Source organism: Cherax quadricarinatus, chromosome 44 (genome assembly GCF_038502225.1).
Source record: "Cherax quadricarinatus isolate ZL_2023a chromosome 44, ASM3850222v1, whole genome shotgun sequence".
NCBI classification, from domain to species: Eukaryota; Metazoa; Arthropoda; class Malacostraca; order Decapoda; family Parastacidae; genus Cherax; species Cherax quadricarinatus.
This window is the reverse complement of record NC_091335.1, coordinates 32,959,148-32,975,194: the sequence shown is the minus strand read 5'-3', so window position 1 is coordinate 32,975,194 and position 16,047 is coordinate 32,959,148. Positions and strand designations below refer to the sequence as shown.

At 39.6% G+C, this 16,047-nt stretch overlaps 1 long non-coding RNA gene across 1 annotated transcript in view; it reads right to left on the bottom strand.

The window, feature by feature from the left end:
• Positions 1-3,338: 3,338 nt before the first annotated feature.
• LOC128699295 (uncharacterized) overlaps positions 3,339-16,047 on the bottom strand; it is a 51,833-nt gene continuing 39,124 nt past the window's right edge. The window contains exon 3 of the long non-coding RNA XR_011393132.1: positions 3,339-3,588. This is a non-coding gene — a long non-coding RNA (uncharacterized lncRNA). The remainder of the gene's footprint in view (positions 3,589-16,047) is intronic.

Genomic DNA, 16,047 nt, shown 5'->3' with positions numbered 1-16,047 from the left:
ACACTTACCTTTATTGAAGATGCAGCAATGACTGATGAGACACTGTGTCCTGGGAGTGCCTTTTCCTCCTGAGTACTGTAGGTCCTGTTTGGCATTTTCTTCCAGAACAGGCCTTATCACACTGTGTATGCCACTACGATTCTTAAATCTCTCAAACCAACCTTTGCTGGCTTTAAATTCACCAATATGAGCACTAGTTCTAGGCATTTTTCCCTGTTCACCTGGGTGTTAGTCGACTGGTGTGGGTTGCATCCTGGGAGACAAGATTAAGGACCCCAATGGAAATAAGTTAGACAGTCTTCGATGACACTGACTTTTTTGGGTTATCCTGGGTGTCAAATCCTCTGGGGTTAATTGTTTCTTGGTATTCTCAATAAGCCACACCAACAACGGTGCTACAGCAGCAGCAGCAGCAGCTGACAGTGCTACAGCAGCAGCAGACGATGCTACAGCAGCAGCAGACGATGCTACAGCAGCAGCAGCTGACAGTGCTACAGCAGCAGCAGACGATGCTACAGCAGCAGCAGACGATGCTACAGCAGCAGCAGACGATGCTACAGCAGCAGCAGCAGCTGTACCACCAATAATAGCGATGGTTGATTGGGGTTTATTATACAACCTGGCCAGCTCGGAGACACGCACTCCACTTTCATACTTATCAATGATCTTTTTCTTCATCTCTATAGTAATTCTCACCCTTATTGCTGTAGGGTTGGCACTAGAAGCTTTCTTGGGGCCCATGGTCACTTATTTTGCAGATAAAATCACCAAAAAGACTGTAATAATACGAAATGTTCTGATTGCATGCTTGGATGTTACCGCGGAGGCTGGCTGGTAAACAATGCCACCGGCGGCACATGTGAGGCTGGCTAAGGGCGCACATTGGACGCGTCTCGGACGAAGAGCGGTGAGCGGGTTTTTGAGCGGTATGCGAGGCAAAATTTTTGCGATAAAAGCGAGCGGTATGCGGATTGAACGTTATGTGATGCGTACGGTATGCGGGGGTCCACTGTATATATCATGTTTCTGTGTTATTAATACTGTTGTTTATTATGTCACATGAGATGAATTGTGCTAGATAAATTAGCCATAGAGTTGATATTAGTGTCGTATTGACAGACTATGTTGTCCTGTCTCTCAACACGCTCCCTTGCCACCACCACAATTCCTAACATGCACCAGAAAGACCTCCCTGGAACACTTTTTTGAGCGACAGGGGTCCAGTGACTCTCAAGCTGTTCCTAGTGGCATTAACAAACAAAGAAGGGAAGTGACCCCATAAAAGGACTTGGTACCTGAAGTCTTTACGGAAGGGGATTCCCTTTTCAAACAGTAATTTCTTCATCCTCTCCCCTCCTCCCATCTTCAATACACTAAGAAGAGTCTTCAATAAAGGTAACTGTCATGTTATTAATGTTTTATTCTTCATGTCTCATTGTTGTCTGTGTAGGTAAGTGTAAATTTCGTGTAAAAAAAATTTGTTTAATACTTTTGGGAGTCTGGAATGGATTAATTGGATTTACATTATTTCTAAAGGGAAAAAATTAATTTTTGAAATCATCAAATTCAGCTGTAGTCACACTCTCTGGAACGGATTAATTACTATAAATGAGGATCCACTGTACTGTATTAAGTAAGAGAGAAAATGATATAACTGAACATTCAACAATTAGAGCAATTTTGAAGCATTCACTACAAACATTCAATAGAACATTTATGAATGTGTGATTATGGGGGACCAAGCTACTTCACTACATTGGTAAATCAGCAATATCAACAGTGAGTTATCCAGGCAGAAAGGTGGCTTCGTTAATAGTGTCCTAAGCTACATACTGAGAAACTGGAGGATTGCTCTCAGACACAGATAATGTTAACTAACTGTAGTAGATATTATACTGGGGGAGAATTTTTAACCCTTTGAGGGTTTTGGTCGTACTAGTACGTTTTACGCGTAGGGGTTTTTGACGTACTAGTACGCATAAATTCTAGCGGCCTCAAATCTAGTGGGAGAAAGCTGGTAGGCCTTCATATGAAAGAATGGGTCTATGTGGTCAGTGTGCACAGTCTAAAAAAAATCCTGCAGCACAATGAGAAAAAAAAAACTTTGACCATTTTTTTGGAATAAATCAGCGACTTTGCAGTGTATTTTCGTATGGTATTTATTGTTGTATTCTAGTTTTCTTGGTCTCATTTTATAGAATGGAAGACATATTACAGAAATTGAGATGATTTTGACTGGTTTTACAATGAAAGGTGCCTTGAAATTGAGCTCAAAGTAGCAGAAATGTTCGATTTTTACCAAACTTCAAAAGTAAACAAATCGTGCCAAGCGTGCAATACACGTCAACTGGTGAGTCTAATATTCTTTCACAAGTGCACCAATAATATTTATAACATTTTTTACACTAATGCAGTAGTCTGCATAACAGTAAATCTTATATTTTTTGTGAGAATAAAAATTCAAAGTGGAAAGCAAAAGAATATAAGAGGAGCCTTGGGACGTGACTAATGACCAGAGGAAATGTCATTTTAGTGCCAGGAATGTCTTTCTTGTTTATTCTGGACCCTATTCGGAAATTGGCATCTTTTGAAATTTGTGTGAAATTGGCAAAATTGCTAAATTCTGACCACTGTACTGGATAGTTGAATTTCATAAATGGGTGGTTTCTTGCACCCATTCGATAGAAAAAATGGAGTTCTAGCGAAATATTCATGTTTTTTGCCGACTAGTACAGGGAAATTGGCCGAAAATGGGGCTCAAAGTGGGCAAAATCGCCGATGCGTAAACATCGCCGAGACCGCTAACTTTGCGAGAGCATAATTCCGTAAGTTTTCTATCAATTTCAAACTTTTGGTGTCTTTATGATCGGGAAAAGATTCTCTATCTTTTCATAAGAGAAAATAATTTTTTTTTTTTTAAATTTGGCCGACCCTGAGAACGAGTTTCGGAGAGGGCTTGTCGACCCTCAAAGGGTTAAAGAACGCCAATGACCAACTTACTTTACTGGGTTTTCCTAGGTTACTAACCATTAGAGTTAATAATTAAAACAAAATATTCTTCACCTGGTAAATCACTGACAACAGTGACAAGTGAAGTCAGGTACTTGGCACAACATAAGCAGTAGTATACAGTAACAAGATAATTTAGGCTGTTATACAGTAGTTCTCGCTGTATCCATGGGTGATTTGTTCCAAGACTTACCATAGCTGCCTGAAAACATGGAAGGTAATGAACCCCTATATACAAGTCTTTTTTTTTTTTGTTTTACATACAGTGATACCTTGACTTACGAGTTTAATTCATTCTGTGACTGAGCTCGTAACTCAATTTGCTCATATATCAAATCAATTTTCCTCACTAAAATTAATTGAAATGCCATTAATCTGCTCCAGCCCACCAAAAAACCACCCCAATTTTTTTGTTACAGGTTTTTAAATAAGACAAATGTATTTATAAGTAAGAAATATTGTATAAAAACATAAAACATAATAAAAGAGAATGTAAAGAAATAAACCAGTTTTATAAAGTGTATTTACCTTGGAGATCAGACGACTTGGGCTAACTGAAGATGCGGGCAGAGGTGGATGCTGGAAAAGATAGGCAGAGGACAATGGAGGAGTTCGTTTCATTTCGTGCTTTTTTGGTTCATTCATCATATACTCTATTGCTTCATCATATACCCTATCGTTCGTTCATCGTATACTCTATCGCTTAACCCTTTCAGGGTCCAAGGCCAAAATCTGAAGTGGTGCTCCAGTGTCCAAGAAATTTTGAAAAAAAAAAAAAAAATTTTCCTTACAGAATTAGAGATATTTTTGTGAAGGTAATAAAACAAAACAAAAATTTCTGATCAGTACTTACCGAGATACAGCGGAGGGAAGTTGACCCAAAATGACCCGGTGTCGGCAACATCAGTGACTTCCTCAAAATCACATTTTTTTTATTTTGCTTTTATACTTTTTTCTTTTTTCTATTTTTTTTTCTTTTTGTAGTAACATTTGTGGCCTGTGAGACCAATATAATGTATATTGTATAAGTGTACACTCATTGTATTCATCACAATACCTGCACTAATTTGTTTATCATTATATTGCTTACAAAACTTGTTTTTGTAAAATTCTTGTAAACAAAATGATGAAAATATTAGTGCAGTTATTGTGTTGAATACAACAGTACCATATAGTACCATATGGTACAATGGTGCCATAGGGTGCAATGGTACCATATGGTACAATTGTACGATATGGTACAATGGTACAATATGGTATAATGGCATCATATGATACAATGGTACCATATGATACAATGGTACCATATGGTAGAATATGGTACAATGGCACCATTTGGTACAATGGTATCATATGATACAATGGTACCATATGATGCAATGGTACTTTATGGTACTATATGATGCAATGGTACTTTATGGTACTATATGGTGCAATGGTACCATATGGTACATTGTACCATATAGTACAATGATACCATATCGTTCATTGTACCATATGGTACCATATGGTACTGTTGTATTCAACACAATAAACACACTAATATTTTCACCTTTATTTTGTTTACAATAATTGTTTACAACAAAAATATGCAAAAATGCTGTATATTAGTAATGTTCTATTATACAGTATATTTGCAAGTGTACAGGAACTCGACACGTTACTTGAGGTGGATGACAGAGCGGTTTGTCTTGGAAACTGCTGAGTCAGTAGCTAGCTTGCGTCACCACTCACTCAGTCTTGGCTGGTGCCTGCTGCCACAAACATGTCCTATTGACCATATGGTACACGGTATCATATGTTACAGGGTACCATATGGTACATTGTAATATATGCTATAGTGTACCATACAGTACATGATAACATATGGTACAGGATAACATATGGTGCAGGGTACCATATGGTACAGGGTACCATATGGTGCAGGGTACCATATGGTACAGGGTGCCATATGGTGCAGGGTACCATATGGTGCAGGGTACCATATGGTGCAGGGTACCACATGGTGCAGGGAACAATATGGTGCAGAGTACCATATGGTACAGGACACCATATGGTACAGATACAGGGATCCCTCTGGAAATAAGTCACCCTGACTTTTTTGGGTTATCCTAGGATTTTATACATATGCTGCTATGTATGATAATCTATGTAACTGTATTTGTGTACACCTGAATAAACTTACTCAAGCGCATGTGGCATCGTAAGTAAGTTTGTTTAGGTATACACAAATAAAGTTGCATAGAATATCATACTTAGCAGCATATGTTTGGAGAACCTAGGATAACTCAAAAAAGTCAGAGAGACTTATATCCATTAGGGTCCCTGTACCCTGTACTATATGGTACAATGAACCATATGGTATAATGTACCATATGGTACAATGTACCATATGGCACATTATACCATGTGATACCATTGTATGACATGGCACCATTGTACCATATGGTACCATTGTACCATATGGTACAATGGTACCATGTGGTTCAAAACCATAGAATTTCTCTTCAGCTCCACTTCCATCAGTCTTAGAACTGTAAGTTGTGAAGAGGAGAGTCAGAATTCGCCCAGAGAGTGAGTGGGGAGTGAGAGCTTCCTTGCCGCCAGGCACTATGAACAAAGCTACTTTGCCGCCGTTCCCACAATGCCATGTGGACGTCCAGATTTTTCTATAGTGTGCACACTGACCACCCAGACCCATTCTCTCAGATGTAGGCCTACCAGCCTTCTCGCGCTAAATTTGACACCGCTAGAATTTTGGCGTAGATCTACGGTTTGGACCCTGAACGTAAAGCCGTAGATCTACGAGACGGACCCTGAAAGGGTTACTTGAGATATTTACATTGGTTTGCATAATTACTGCAAAATTATTTTAACACCCTTGGTTGGTGTTTCAGCTTTTATCGACTCCTGCTTTAGTATGGTACATATCATAGAACTACTAAACACACACCTCGCTCATGTTCTTCTATGATTTCATGCTTTAATTCAATGGACAACATCCTCTTCTTCTCAGCAGTGTCCTTTGCACTTACTTTCTTATGATCCATGGTTAGAAAAGAGAAATTTGGTAAAATAATTGCACAAAAAGAACAAAATGTAAGCACAACACAAGAGAGATGTTTCCACGGTGAGGTAACCATATGCAAAGAAGGGTGAGACATGGGATGCTGGGCAGATGTTGTGGCATTTGCTGCACAAACTAGTGGTGATGTATCTGAAGCTCGCTCAAAACTTGGATTTTGGCTCGAAGCTCAAAGCAAAAAATCGACCAAGTGACAGCTCATAACTTTGAAAACTTTTAAGTTGGGGCACTCATAAGTAAAGGTACCACTGTATATACTTATAACAAAAAAGTTATGATGCTGATGGCCAGGAATCGTTGATAGTGGACATGGTTTGTTTTATAACTACAGGTTAACCATCAATAATCCGGCATCATCGAGACCTGTAAGGTGCCAGATTAGTGATTTTGACAGATTACAGAGTTGTTAGGTTAGAATACACTTAACCCAACAGCGATATATACGCATTGGTAATTTCACCAACTTCATGCCCCATTTTTGGTCCATTCCAGTCTACCAAAAGAATTACTTCACTAGTATTCATTCTATGCTGTCCTTTGAGTAAAAGTTAATTTTAAGCTAGCCCGTAATGCTATGCATATAAGTGGTTTTGGCATGCTGCTCTTACCTGTATTTTTTGTACCTCTGTTTGTATGCTAAAAAAAAAAAAAAAAAAAAAAAAAAATCCACTTACCTATTAGAGCTACCTAACAGTGGTCAGAAATCGGTAATTGGGTCAATTTCAAACAAATTTCAATAGATGCCAATTTCAAAATAGGGTCCAGAATAAACAATGCAAACATTCTTAGCACTAAAATAACATTTTCTCTGTTCATCAGTCATGTCTCCACACCCCTCTTATATTACACTTGTTTTTCATTTTGAACTTTTATTCACACATATAATAGAAGATTTACTGTTAAGCAGACTACTGCATTATTGTATTAATTGCGTAAATAATGTCAACCCATTCATGACTGTGTATTAGACCATTCAGTTGGACATGTATTCGATGGTAACGTCACTTGTTTACTCTTGAACATCGAAAAAAAATCGAACATTTCTCTTACTTCATCTCAATTTTAACCCTTTCAGGGTCCATCCCGTAGATCTACGGCTTCACGTTGAGTGTCCAAACTGTAGATCTATGCCAATATTCTAGCGCCGTCAAATTTAACACAAAAGCACTCATAGGCCTACATGTGAGAGAACGGGTCTGTGTGGTGGGTGTGCGCCATAAACAAAAAATCTAGGCGCCCGCATAGCATTGTGGGAACGCCGGCTCAGATACCCTTGTTCACCATGCCTCGTCGCAAGGCAGCTCTCACTCCACGAAAAATTGGGACTCTCCTCTTCCTATCTGATAGTTCTGACACTGATGGAAGTGGAAATGAAGACGAATTCTTTGGCTTTGATAAGTTAGTGACCGAAAGGAATGACCAGGATATCGATAATAGTGCAGAAAACCCTGACGATCCTCAACCTTCTACCTCTGGTGTGGGCACTCCTCAGTCACGGTCGGTTGTACCTCAACGCAAGAGAAAACTATTATTTTCGCATGGGCAGGCTTCTGACTTCAGTAATGATGATGATAGTGATGTGGATTGTGATTTTTATTGCTCTTGACGATCATTCGAGTAGTGATAGTGAGGAATCATATTCACCAGTGAAGCGTCGGTATGTACGTCGCCGCATGCGCTCGGGTAGTGTACTCTATGCTGTGCCCAGGGGACGGAGTACATCCCGGAGTACATCCCGTGGCCCTACACCAGGTATAGATAGTGATAGTGAGGATGATATGGCTACATATGGCATGGATAGACCACAGGCATCAGCAGATGGTGGTAGTGGTGATCGTAGTGCCACGGCCATGCATGACTCACCAGCCCAGGCTGGGACCCACGCTGCTGACTCCTCAGTTCAAGGGCAAAGCGGAGCATCAGCCACCAGCCCACCACAACCACAACTACCCGCACAACCAGCATATCATGTCCAGTATCCACCAGCAAACCATATCTGGGGTTGGCAGCAAAATCCCAATTTTGTTCCCAAGCCCCACCACTTTGATGACTCTCAAAGTGGAATTCTACCAACTTGTTCCCTTGGAAACACTGCAAATTAACTGGAATTCTTTGAATTATTCTTTGACCAACCACTGATGGAAACTATTGTCAGGGAAAGTAACAAGTATTTTGAGTACACCATGGCAAATATGGTCATATCACCACAGTCAAGACTACACCGGTGGAAACAGACGACTGTTGCAGAAATGTATTTGGTTTTTGCAACAATAATGCTTATGCCTCATGTCTATTAGCATAATATAAAAGCATACTGGTCCACAGATTGGCTAATTTCTACCCAGGTCTTCAGTGAAATCATCCCAGTGAACAAGTTTATTTTACTGTTAGGTATGTTCCACTTCTCTGACAAAACCAGGCCTGACAGAAGTGACGGGTTATACAAGATTAGAAATGTTTTTATGTATCTCAAACAAAAGTTCAGCATGTATTTTTATCCATTCAAGAATCTTGTAATTGACAAGTCTTTGATTTTGTTCAAAGGTAGGCTGTCATTCAAGCAGTATATACTGAGCAAGAGGAAACGCTTTGGTATAAAACTGTTTGTACTCTGTGACTGTGACAGTGGCCAGGTATTCGATATTGTTGCATACACGGGAAGTAAAACATTGAAAGATACCAAGATGTTATTGGGTATCTCAGGTGACGTAGTGAGAAGTATGATGGCACCTTATCTTGGTAAGGGGCATACATTATACGTATACTGATAACTGGTACACAAGCCCATTACTCAGTGATTTCTTGCGAGTGAACAAGACAGATGTGTGTGGCACAGTGCATTCTAATCGTAAACATATGGCCAGGCTCAACGCAGGTGCTCGTGGTGATGACGTGCAGGTGTTTACTGCCAATGACATCATGGCATTACGGCGGCATGACAAATGAGATGTCACATTGTTGACAACCATTCACCGTAACGAAATGCAAGACAGTGGCAAAGTTGATCGAGTGACTAATGAACGTATTCGAAAACCAGTGGCAGTGATTGATTATACACAAAACATGCGCTTGGTTGACAAATGTGACATGCAGATTGGCTTTGTTGATTGTGTTCATAAAAGTTACAAGTGGTATATGAAATTTTTCTTCTACCTCATGGACATTTCAATGCTCAACGCATATAATATGTACCAAATGAAGACTGGCAACAGACCACCGTATGGTGAATTTTGTTTGTCTGTTGTCAGACAACTCATAATGAAGTACCAGGTAACAACACCTGCTATACAACAAGGTCCTCAAACTCCTCAGGATATACCCAAGCGTTTGAGGAGGGAAGGTGATCATTTCATAATACAGCTTCCTTCAACTCAAAAAAAATTTGCTCAGAAGAGATGCATCATCTGTGCAGAAACAAAACGACGGCAACAAAGACGCAAAGACACTCGGTTTATGTGTGAGGAATGTAAGGTACCTCTGTGCATGGTGCCTTGTTTCAAGGAGTTCCACAAGCTCCAGCAGTTCTAAAACCATGTCCAGTGATTGTAAATATGTAAATATATGATGGAACATTAGTATTATACAAGATTTGTGCATGTTTATTGTAATAAACAACAGTGGTAAACAATAATATGATAATAACTTTAGTGCAGTTATTGAGTTCAATACAGTGAGTTTATATATATACATTATATACAGTATTGGTCTCTCAGGCCCCAAATGTTAGTAGGAAAAGAAAAAATTGGAAAAAAGAAAAAACTACATAAACTGCTAAGTAAAGTAATGCGCGTATGTGGAAATCGTCGATGTTGCCGCCACCAGGTCATTTTGGACAAACTTCTTGGCACTGTATCTCGGTAAGTACTGATCAGAATTTTTTTTTTGTCTTATTACCTTCACAAAAATATGCTCTTTAATTCTGTAAGAAAAAATAATTTTTTTTTTTCAAAATTTCTTGGACACTGGAGCACCACTTCAGATTTTGGCCTTGGGCCCAAAAGGGGTTAAGGTACTTTCTGGCATGAAACTAATCAAAATTATACAGTGGACCCTCATTTTATCATAATTAATTCATTCTAGAGAGTGTGACTATTATTGAAATTGATGATTTGCTAATCCATTTTCCATATAAAAAATAATGTAAACCCAATTAATTCGTTCCAGACACCCAGAATTATCAACAAAATTTTTTTTCTCCTTTACAGATAGATTTACATGCACAAAGAATGAACATTCAACATGACAGTTACCTTCACTGAAGGCTGTTGTTGATGAATGGAAGACAGGGAGGAGGTGGCACTGTATCTACTACTCTCATGACTTACTTTAGTCATGATCAACTAGCAGGTGGCACTGTATCTACTACTCTCATGGCTTACTGTAGTCATAATCAACTAGCAGATGACACTGTATCTACTACTCTCATGACTTACTGTAGTCATAATCAACTAGCAGGTGGCACTGCTATCTACTACTCTCATGACTTATGAGATATTAAATGTACTTGCATCAGGGACAAAAATGGTGAATATATAATTGCAAAATCTTTATCTAAGAAGCTAAAAAAAATCCTATTACAGTTGTAAAAGTCTACAGGTTACTTAACACAAATTCTTACACATTCTGCTATAAGCTAAAAAACATTAGAACTGACTCAGAGATGAATAAACACCAACTGAACACCACTAAACTCGGGGTCAAAATCACTTTCCTCTTAAAACTGGAGAGTTAATACTACATGAAATCAGTGAATCCCAGATGTTTGCTACGCTGTTTGCTCTAGCTGGTGCTCATTTGAATTGGTGCTCCCACAACGTACTAAGTGGTCCCAGATTTTTTTAATACCATGCACACTGAGTGTTAGGACCCATTCTATGCTGACAAGGGCACCTCAGGCCAATCATGCCAAATTTGAAGGCAGAAAAAATAAAACGTATATATACGTTTGGGGAACTAGCGGTAAAAACATATACACCTACCATCCGAGAAACCGGTTGTAAGTCGAACTTTACTACTGAATATCAACAAAACATTTTAGTAATGACTATTTTATTGTTTTATTTTGGTATTTCATGTTTTACTTTACTTTTTATGATGTTAGTACTGTATTTTATACTGTAAGGTTTAGGATAAACACTGTGTACAACACAAATAGTTGTTTATTTCCCAGAAATTTAGCATGAAAAACACGGTCGTAAGTCGAGTGGTCGTAAGTCGAGCAGGTTGTAAGTCGGATGGTAGGTGTATATACGTTAGGACCGTTTACTGGTTAATCATTGTCTTTATGACTAACAATGTTAAAGCTATTCAATTCAGGTACTCCTCACTTAACAACCTACCTGTTTAATGACTGCTCAGACTTATAAGCAGCTCTCTAACCAGTCAGTGTAGTAAGCTGTATGGGAAGTTTAGTCATGGAAATGGCAGTGCGTCTCAGCATCAAGCATTTCAGCGTCAAGTCATTATATTCAGTCAGCTAAGTCACTACAGTCAGTCAGTCAGTCAGTCTAGTTATTATAGTCAGTCAGTCAGAAAAGTCACTATAGTCAGTCAGTCAAGTAACTACGGTCAATCAGTAGGACAGTCAGTGCTATCAGTAAGTCAGTCAGCAAAGCCAGTCAGTCAAGTCATTAAGTCAGTTTATTCAGGTAAACATACACATAAATACAGTTAAAAAAATTATCATACATCATACAGCTGGAAAATCAAAGAGGGATTAGTACCAAATTTGCACACAAAAACCACTCCCTATGAAAGCAAAAGGCTCGGTAGTCAATGCAACATCCCCCCAATGAAAAGCAGGGGTGCTACTAGCACAATAAGAGACAACACAATAAGGGTCAGGGGCCCAAGACTGTTCAACTGCCTCCTAGCATACATAAGGGGGATTACCAAAAGAGCCCTGTCTGTCTTCAAACAGGCACTGGACATGCACCTAAAGTCAATACCTGACTAGCCGGGCTATGGTTTGTACCTCAGTTTACATGCGGCCAACAGAAACAGCCTGGCTGATCAGGCCCTGATCCACCACGAGGCCTGGTAACAGACTGGGCCACAGGGGCGTTGAGCCCCGGAATCTTCTCCAGGTATACTCCAGGTACATATAGCAGCATATGTAAACACAGCATATAGTAACTGGTGTTCAGGAATCAACTAAGCTAATAACAAACACGTAACTGAGAATTGTATGGGACACGTATATACGGACAAATGATCGTAAACTATCCAAACAGATATTACACATGTTGCAGAATCGTCACATCTAAACAAGTGGAAAAATACAACTATGGCTAAAATGTGTATTACTTGCCATAGCCATGTTATGCCTTATATCTACAAGCACAGTATAGCACTTTGTTTTTTTGGTGTTATCCAAGGTAATTTATGCTATGTATGATAACTGCACTTATGTGCACCTGTGCCTAAATTAACTCAGTCCTTGATTTTGTTCTGTCATTCCAGTAATTATGTTTGTTTGGTGTAAATTTCTTGAAGGACAGACTGGCCAGCCAGCCAGAAAGACAGCCAACCAGCCAGCCAGCCAGTCTGCCAGCCAAACATATGAGTCAATCAGTTCATTCAGGTAAACATACGCATTACCTGGAGTTTACCTGGAAACGGTTTTGGGGGTCAATGCCTTCACAGCCTGGTCTGAGACCTGGCCTCATGGTGGATCAGGGTCTGATCAACCAGGCTGTTACTGCTGGCTGCATGCAAGCTGGCATGCAAAGCACAGCCCGGTTGGTCAGGTACCGACTTTAGGTACCTGTCCACTGCCTTCTTAAAGACAACCAGGAGTCTATTGGTAATCCCCCTTATATATGCTGGGAGGCAATTGAACAGTCTTGAGCCCCAGACATTCATTATGTTGTCTCTCAGCATACTCATGGCACCCCTGCTTTTCATGGGGGGAATGTTGCATCTCCTGCCGAGTCTTTGGTTTCATATGGAGTGATTTTCGTGTGCAGGTTTGGTACCAATCCCTCCAGGATGTTCTAAGTGTATATTATGATGTATCTCTCTCTCACCTGCATTCGAGGGAATACAGATCAAGGACCTTCAACCATTCATAGAGGTATAGGTGCCTTATAGCACTTACGTGTGACGTGAAAGTTCTTTGTACACTCTCCAGGTCTGCAATGTCACCAGCCTTGAAGGGGGCCGTTAGTGTACAGCAGTATTCCAGCCTAGAGAGCACAAGCGATTTGAAGAGAATCATCATGGGCTTGGCATCCCTAGTTTTTAAAATTTTCCTTATCCAACCTATCATTTTCCTAGCGGATGAAGTAGATACATCGTTGTGGTCTTTGAAGGTGAGATCTTCTGACATTATCACTCCCAGGTCCTTCACACTACTTTTCTGCTCTATTGTATGGTTAGAATTTGTGGTATACCCTGACCCATCTTTAATTTCTTCAAGTTTTCCATATCTGAGCATTTGAAATTTCTCCTCGTTGAACTTCATATTGTTTTGAGTGGCTCATTTGAAGATTTGGTTGATGTCCGCTTGGAGACTCGCAGTGTCTTCGATGGAGGACATTGCCATGGCGATCCAGGCGCCATTTTCAAAGGAAGACATGGAGCCATGGCTTACATCTCTGTCTATGTCAGAAATGAAGATGAGGAATAGAATGGGAGAGAGTACTATGCCTTGTGGAACAGAGCTTTTTACCATGGCTGCCTGGGACTTTACTCTGTTTACAATTACTCTTTGTGTTCTATTTGTCAGGAAGTTGTATATCCATCTACCAACTTTTCCCGTTATTTCTTTATCCTGCAATTTGTGTGCTATTACACCATGGTTACACTTGCCGAAAGCTTTTGCAATGTCTGTGTATACTGCATCTGTATTTTGTTTATCCTCTACAGCATCCAGGACCTTGTTATAGTGGTCCAGTAGCTGGGACAGGCAGGAGTGACGTGCTCTAAACCTGTGTTGCCCTGAGTTGTGTAACTGATGGGTATCTAGGTGGTTGGCTATCTTGCATCTTAGAACCCTCTCAAAGATTTTTATGATATTTGATGTTAGTGCTATTGGTCTGTAGTTCTTTGCAATTGCTTTACTGCATCCTTTGTGGAGTGGAGCTATATTTTTTGTTACACACCACTCCATTATGCTCCCTTGTATACAAAAATTAAAAGGCCTGACTATAATAAGTTCTGTAATATTATAATGTGAACTGCTTTATTACTAGCTAGATAAGAAGGTTTGACTATATATTATTATCGGGTATTGTATAAATTACAGTTACTCTCGAGCAAGGTTGTACTTAATAAGATTTATATTACTCATTAGGTATTTCTATTTGTATCATACACATGTCATGAATGTTGTATTATAGTAGGTTAATTGCTGTGTTCTGTTATGCAAGTGGGAAACCACTACTTTGGGGACTGGTTGATGCTTCCAGAATTGGCACCTCGCACCACCTCCTGACCGACCTGACGTCAGACCATTGAGTACAGTGGACCCCCGGTATTTGATATTAATCCGTTCCTGAGAGCTCATCGAAAACCGAATCAATTTTCCTCATAAGAAATAATGGAAATCAAATTAATCCGTGCAAGACACCCAAAAGTATGAAAAAAAAAAATTTTACTACATGAAATATTAAGTTTAATGCAATAGAATAATTACAATAACAATAAAATAATTGACACTTACCTTTAATGAAGATCTGGTGATGATTGATGGGATGGGAGGAGGGGAGAGGTGTTAGTGTTTAGAAGGGGAATCCCCTTCCATTAGGACTTGAGGTAGCAAGTCCTTTTCTGGGGTTACTTCCCTTCTTCTTTTAATGCCACTAGGACCAGCTTGAGAGTCACTGGACCTCTGTCGCACAACAAATCTGTCCATAGAGCTCTGTACCTCCCGTTCCTTTATGATTTGTCTAAAATGGGCCACAACATTGTCATTGTAATAGTCACCAGCACGGCTTGCAATAGCTGTGTTAGGGTGATATTCATCCATAAAGGTTTGCACTTCAACCCACTGTGCACACATTTCCTTAATTTTTGAAGTAGGCACAATGGATTCCACAACTGGCATAGGCTTCTCAGGGTTAGCCCCAAACCCTTCAAAATCTTTCTTAATTTCCATACTAATTCTCACCCTTTTTACCACAGGGTTGGCACTAGAAGCTTTCTTGGGGCCCATGGTGACTTATTTTGCAGAAACAAGCACCAAACACAGTGATAATATGGATAATATGGAATGTACTGAATGTATCCTTAGATGTGCGCACACTGGCTGGCTTGTAAACACTGGCACACACGGGGCAGTTCAGGCCACACATGGACAGGTCTCGTACGAATTGTATCGAATACCGAGGAAAATTTTTTGCGATATAATGCATCGAATACTGGATTTATCGAATACCGATGCCATCGAATACTGGGGGTCCACTGTATTTGAACAGTCAGTCATATCATAACACTGACCCTGATGGGGTCTTCAACCCAGGGCTCTTAACTTAGTCAAGAATTTTAAATCATGGCTATTGTCTTAACTTTGTTGTTAATTCCCAAAATCTGATAACTCCTCTGCTTAGGAAGGATAACTAATTTACTTCCTTAAAGCTCCCATAGTCGTTGAACGCTAGGAGTGACAAATTAGATGTTCTTATTTTGACTGTTCATTGTAAATATTTTATTATACGTCCTTAATTTATAAGAATTTGAACATAGAATTACGTTCCTCATTGTACAGTCTCATTTCATTGATAACAGTGAATTGTCATTTTAATTCACTGACTGGATACCGTTTAGAAACTTAGCATGTAAATCTGCTCACGACAGTCCCCAAGGCAGACATCTGGGACAAAAGAAAACTTTTGGAAAAATCACTAAGCACTTTACATGGTCAAAAATGAAGGAACAAGTAGAACAGTACATAAGATGCTGTTCCCTGTGTCAACTAGTAGGTAAACCTGCACATAATCCCCCGTCTGCAC